Below are 6,377 nucleotides of genomic sequence, written 5' to 3' on the forward strand. Positions count from 1 at the left end.
AGGCTTGGGACAGCCGTGGGGGGGCCTCTGGGGGTTTCAGTCCCTGGGAATGTGCCCCTCTTGCCATTTCTATGAATGGCCATCCACAGCCACACACCCGGCCATGGCTCCCCAGGACGGGCCACTGGGCTCCAAGGGGTGTGCAGAGGAGGTCAGTCTCTTTCAATGAAGCCACAACCTCCATGAGAACAAAGGGACCAAGAAGGCCCAGACGGAAGGGCGTGGCCACCAGCATGGCCACCGTGAGAACTGCAGGGGGATCCGCAACTACCTCCCAGGTGTCCCTGCTCCAAAGCCTTCCATGGCCCCCTCTCGCCCAGCCGCAGCATCCAAAGCCGTCCATGGCTCCCTATCGCCCAGCCACAGCATCCAAAGCCTTCCATGGCCCCTATCGCCCAGCCGCAGCATCCAAAGCCGTCCATGGCTCCCTGTCACCCAGCCACAGTATCCAAAGCCTTCCATGGCTCCCTATCGCCCAGCCACAGTATCCAAAGCCGTCCATGGCTCCCTATCGCCCAGCCGCAGCATCCAAAGCCGTCCATGGCCCCCTATCGCCCAGCCGCAGCATCCAAAGCCGTCCATGGCCCCCTACCGCCCAGCCACAGCATCCAAAGCCTTCCATGGCTCCCTATCGCCCAGCCGCAGCATCCAAAGCCGTCCATGGCCCCCTACCGCCCAGCCACAGTATCCAAAGCCTTCCATGGCTCCCTATTGCCCAGCCACAGCATCTAAAGCCTGTGTGGTGCCCCCGAACGCCGCAGAGCCATAGGATTAGGGCAGACTTTCTGGAATGTTGTGCTGGGTGCTAATCGTGAACCACTTCAAAATTCAAAGTTTGGCTAAAAAGTACGAAGAGTAGAACATACAATTCACACACATTAAACAGAAAGGCCCCGCACCTCCCTGTCATGAGGGCTCCGTGGGATGCTGCCTGCCTTCTGGCCTTCAAGCCACCCCATCCCCAGCAGGGACACCAGCCACATCCCCAGCGTGGACACCCATGTCTCCAGCACGGTCACTGCCTACGTTCCAGCATGGACACCCACATCTTCATTGTGGACATCCACACCCCCAGCATGGATGCCGCCATGTTCCCAGTGTGGACATGGGACACTGGCTCTGCCTGATCATGCATCCCTTGGACCCTCCTCTGTCACCCCCTCAGCATCCCCACACTGCTGTCCTTGTGGAACAAGCTGGGCTTCTCCCTTTCTCCCCACACTGGAATGCATGATGTTCCACACTGGATGGCACAAAGTTCCATGGAAACTGTGGGGGTGGGGGGAAGCCCATGTGACTCCATTCTGCCCTGGTCTGTGCCCTTGGGCACCTGTTAGCCAGGACCTTTGCTCTTTGCCCAGAGTGAGCCACACTCCTCCTCTTCCTCGAGGCCTGAAGGAGTGACCCAGCTGCCTCGGAGAGCAGTCCCCGATTCTGTGGCCGCCTCAGCCCCGCACTCACCAGCCACTCACCTCTCCCTGCTCACGCTCCCTCGGGCCTGGTTTTCAACTGCTGATTTCAGTCTTATTTCACTTTTTTTTTTTAAATGTGGTGTCTTGCTCTGTTGTCCAGGCTGTAGTGCAGTGGTGTGGGCTTGGCTCACTGTAACCTCTGCCTCCTGGCTCAAGTGATTCTCCCACCCCAGACCCCTGAGTAGCTGGGACCACAGGCGCGAGCCACCACACCCAACTAATGTTTTGTAGTTTTTGGTAGACACAGGGTTTCTCCATGTTGCCCAGACTGGTCTCCATCTCCTGACCTCAAGTGATCTGCCTGCCTCGCCTCCCAAAGTCCTGGGATTACAGGCGTGAGCCACTGTGCCCGACCTTATTTCACCTTTTTTATGTGAGAAATTTTGCAGACCGTGCAAATGATTCCTCCTACAGAGTGGGGTACATGTTGGTCAGCAGAGCCTCCCACTCCGATAACAATGTCCGTCAACCCAGGTGCACAAAGAGGTTCAAGGGCCCTGTCAGCCGCACATCCTGAGATGGCTCTGTGGGGAGATCGCAGGCTGCTGTCCAGGTGAGGGTGCGGTGGCCTCTTCCCACCACTCAGAGCTCTGAGCTGCGTGGGCTGGCATGTGCAATGCACGGGCTGGCATGTGAGATGCACGGGCTGGCGTGTGGAGCATGTGAGATATGTGGACATCCCACTCTCAGGCTACTCGCTGGGGAGATCAGGCTCCTGGGTCACGTCCCTTAAAGAGGGGCTGAGCAGGACACGCCCCTTAAAGAGGGACTGAAGCAGGACCTATTCCTAGGTCCATCCCCTTCTGCTTCTGTTCACAGGGTCCCCAAGGACGCTGACCTCGCCGCCTCTCTGGGCACGGAGACCCTCCCAGACCCTCACACTTCTACCCCTCGCATGATGCTTCCAACCCTGGCCCCAGATCACAGATTGAGAACCTTGGGACTGGGGAGGGGCAGCATGAGCCAGCAGCTCAGACACAGGATGTCAGTGAGGGCGGGGTTCTGTGTGTGCTCCCAGCAGGGCCCCTCAGCCCCTGGGACCCTGCCCCGAACAGGCCTTCTCCCTCTGGTTCCGAGTCTCCCCCGCAGCCCCTCACCCCACAACAAGCCGGGGGTTAGGGCGCTCTTCATTCCCATCCTAGAGATAAGAAAGCTGGGGCAGAGAGGAGCTGGCGGGGGGTGTCAGGGCCCATGCCTCTGGGATGCTCCAGCTGGGGTCTCAGGGTGGGGACCATGTGAGCCCGAAGCCTGCAGCCATCATCCACCTGCTGTCACCTGTCCCTGCTGGGAGGCGGAGGGCCTCTGGGGACTCAGGTTCAGTGCCTGCTCCCCAAGTGACTGGCTTTTTATTCTTGGAAAGAAACTACCGGCGGGGGAGTGGCTGGGAGGGAAGGCAAGCACGAAGGCCTCTCAGCTGCTACTGCTGCCTCAGCTCTGGACTTTTCCCTCCACCCAGAGGGCAGATGCTTGGAATTCTCCTGCTGCCTCCCCCGACATCTGATCTTCCTGGGCATAAACACTCGCCTGTGGGACCTCAGCTGCTGCCGCTGTTAACTCAGCACTTAAAAGCGCTCTAACCTCCCGGAAGGAAGACGGGAGCTGTGAGCTCATCAGGATCAGAGGGCCAGAGGCTCAGGCGGGCTCAGAGGCAACCAGGCAGGTGGGAGGGCTGTGTAGACAGGACCCCCAGGCTACCCTCTCACTCCCGTCCCCTGCACACAGCACCAGCTAGCGCAAGCCTTCCACTGGGTCAAGGCAAACGTTAATTCGCTAAACACGTGCGATACTAATCAGGTGTCCATGTGACCCACCGGCCTGCTGTCCACCGCCCTACTCCTTGTGTCCGGGTGACCCACAGCCCTGACTGTCCACCTCCCAACCCAGGTGTCTGTGTGACCCACTGGCCTGCTGTCCACCTCCCCACTCCTTGTGTCCGTGTGATCCATGGGCCTGCCTGTCCACCTCCCACTCCTTGGGCCTGCTCTCGGGACACTGACCACACGTGTCCTGCTGAGAGCCCAAGCCCTCCCTGCCAGTTTGGCTCCTGGGGAACGGGAGCTGTGGCTTAGGGGAAGGGGACAATTTGGAAAGTAAAACAACTTCATCCCAGGGCTGGCCCACACCAGGGCCATATGCAGGGGCAGCAGCCTCCCTGGGGGGCCGCACTGGGTGGTGAGGGTGGGCCCTGACACCAGGCACAGGTTCAAACCCGGATCAGCCTCTGGCAGTGGGTCCCCGGGGGTCCCTGGATTTCTGCGTGCCTTCGCTCCCTCAGCTGTACAGGGAGATCCTTCTGCTGCCGGTGGGTGAAGTGTCCAGGGTGTGTCACAGCCCCTGGGACACGGTCACTGTCAGCCTCACTGTTGTTTTTAGAGAATGTTTTTGGGAAGCGACACCAGCTCTTCCTTGAAGGCCCGTGGCCCTGTAGGGGACTCTTAGGAGGCTGTGGCTGCTTCCTCTTCCTTTCAGAGACCAGCCTCAAGACAGCGGCTGGGCTCTGGTCAGCTGTCCTCTCCCTCGGGGAGCAGACCTCCGGGACACAGGTGGAGGAGGACTGAGGCAGGAGTGGCCGCCTCCGGACAGCTGTGTTTATCACTCACACTGTTTACCGTCACTGCACACAGATGAGCAACAGCAGACGACTATCAGCAGCTTCCCTGCTGCTTCTGAATGCTCTATGAGGGTGCACCCCTTCTAGAGCACTGGGCCCGGCCCCGTCTGTCCTCAGGTCCCCGGGACGTTCTAGAGCACTGGGCCCGGCCCCGTCTGTCCTCAGGTCCCCGGGACGTTCTAGAGCACTGGGCCCGGCCCCGTCTGTCCTCAGGTCCCCGGGACGTTCTAGAGCACTGGGCCCGGCCCCGTCTGTCCTCAGGTCCCCAGGACGTTCCTGAGGGCCGCCCAGCGGGGAGCGGAAAGTCGAAGGCAGATGGGCACAGCAGCTCTGTTTTAGACAGAAACGCTGCTCAGGTTTCACTAGAAAATGGAACTCTGCTCCTAAAATAAGTGGGAAGCCGGGGCAGGTGAGGGAAAGCACGTGAGTCTTGCAGTGAGAACAGACGCTCCCATGGAGGGGCACGAATCCCACCGGCGCTGGCGGTGCCCGTCATCCACTTATTGAAGGGATGTGCTGCCCTTCCTCGCTGGCAGGAAAAGCATCTACTCAGCAATCACAGCCCATCGTCCACCTGCTCAGGCCGCAGGACGCGGGACTCAGTCTCCAAGTCTTAGCTCGACTCTCCATCCCGCGTCCAGACAGTGAGCAAATCCCAGCGGTGTTACCCCTGAAACCCACCCAGCCCCAGTCTGACCCCGTTCCCACCTCCACGTCCACCGCTGGGACCCACCCCTGGCTGGCTCGTCTCCCTCCTGGATGGTGGCAACGGGCTCCAGAGTCTCTCTGCCATTCTCGCCCCTCTGCCCCCCACGCTCTCAGCCCCATGGTCATACTAAACACTGACCACAGCAGAGAACAAACGGCTCCCCGCTCCCTCCTGAGCAGCCAGAGGCCTGAGAATCACCTCAAGTCCCTTGTGGGCTGGACTTGTTCGCTCTCTGGCCTCATCCTCTGCTCCCACCAAGGGGTCCCTGGGCTGCAGCCACCCCAGCCCCTCACCTCCCTGCCCCTGGGCCTTTGCACGTGCTGTCTGAGGGGCTCTTCCCATCTCCTGCCTGTTCTCACTGCCCACTCTGATGCTGCATTCCTGGGGAGGCCCGTCACAAGCCTGCATTTTCATGGCTGCATACGGCATTTAGAGTAATTTGACCCGTGTCTGTTTGCCTGTTTGCTGTCTGTCTCTCCCTGGAAGGAAAGCTCTGCCAGGTCTTTCTTGCTGCGGTTTTGTGGTTTTGTTCCCTTCCGTCTCCCCACTGCTGAGAGCAGTTCTTGGCCACAATGCATGCTCAGCAGTGGGTGCTGCGCTGAAGTGTGTAGGAAACAGATGCCACCCAGGGCACACCTCCACCATGCATGGTGCTTCCATGTGATTCTCAGCCGCCCTCTCGGGGGCTACTCTGTCCATTTTACTGATCTGCCAATGGGGGCTCATGAAGCCAACTCCAAAATCCAGGTGTCCTGGTTTCCATTCGAGGCTTGCCCACCGATTCCAGGCCATTTGCTGGAGACCTCGGGTCAGCAGGAAGCCCTCACTGGCCACCCGAGTGGACTCCCAGCTCCGCTCCCTGCCTTGGGCTCCGTGGGGAGAAGGTGCCTGTAAACTACGGGGGGTTATGATCTTGAATGTGAACCGTAAACTTTTCAGAGCTTAGTGCGAAAGGACAAAAGATAGCCCACACCTTCTTCCTGGTTCCAGACAACTTCCTGGTCACTAGAATGGTTAGTGCCAGCCGATAATAAAAGGCCAAGGAGCCGCAGGGCTGGAGACCCCGCAGTGTGGGCCTTCCCGACAGAGGGGCAGGCTGCAGGTGGAGAGGCCCCTTCTCTGAATCCTCTTCCACAGACTCTGCTCTCTGTACCCCAAAGCTGCTCTGGTTGGTTTTTCTGCCTGGAATGTCCTTTCTACCTGTGTCTCTGCCCAGAGCCTTCTCTGTCCCTGCAGGCTCCCAGCAGAGTCCTCCTCCGGTCCTTGCCCCTCCTCTTAGGGTCAGGCTCCTGGGGACTCGGTGGCCTCGGTCAGGTGTCAGCAGGATGGCTCAGGTCGGATCTCCACTGTGCGTCCTCGCCCTACGGAGCAGTGTCTCTGGAGCTGGTGGGTGGAAATGCAGGCCGGCAACCGCATTTGCAGGGCCCCAGCATCTGCGCATCTAGCAAGTGCTGGTGCTGCCGGCCCACGACCCTGAGAACACGGCCTCTGAGTAACACATGGGCCCAGTAGAGGCCCACGGGCTGGAACCGAATTGCAGCTCCTCAGACAGAGGGGCTGGGAGGCTCCTCTGCAGAAGCGAAAC

Source organism: Macaca thibetana, chromosome 4 (genome assembly GCF_024542745.1).
Source record: "Macaca thibetana thibetana isolate TM-01 chromosome 4, ASM2454274v1, whole genome shotgun sequence".
NCBI lineage: Eukaryota > Metazoa > Chordata > Mammalia > Primates > Cercopithecidae > Macaca > Macaca thibetana.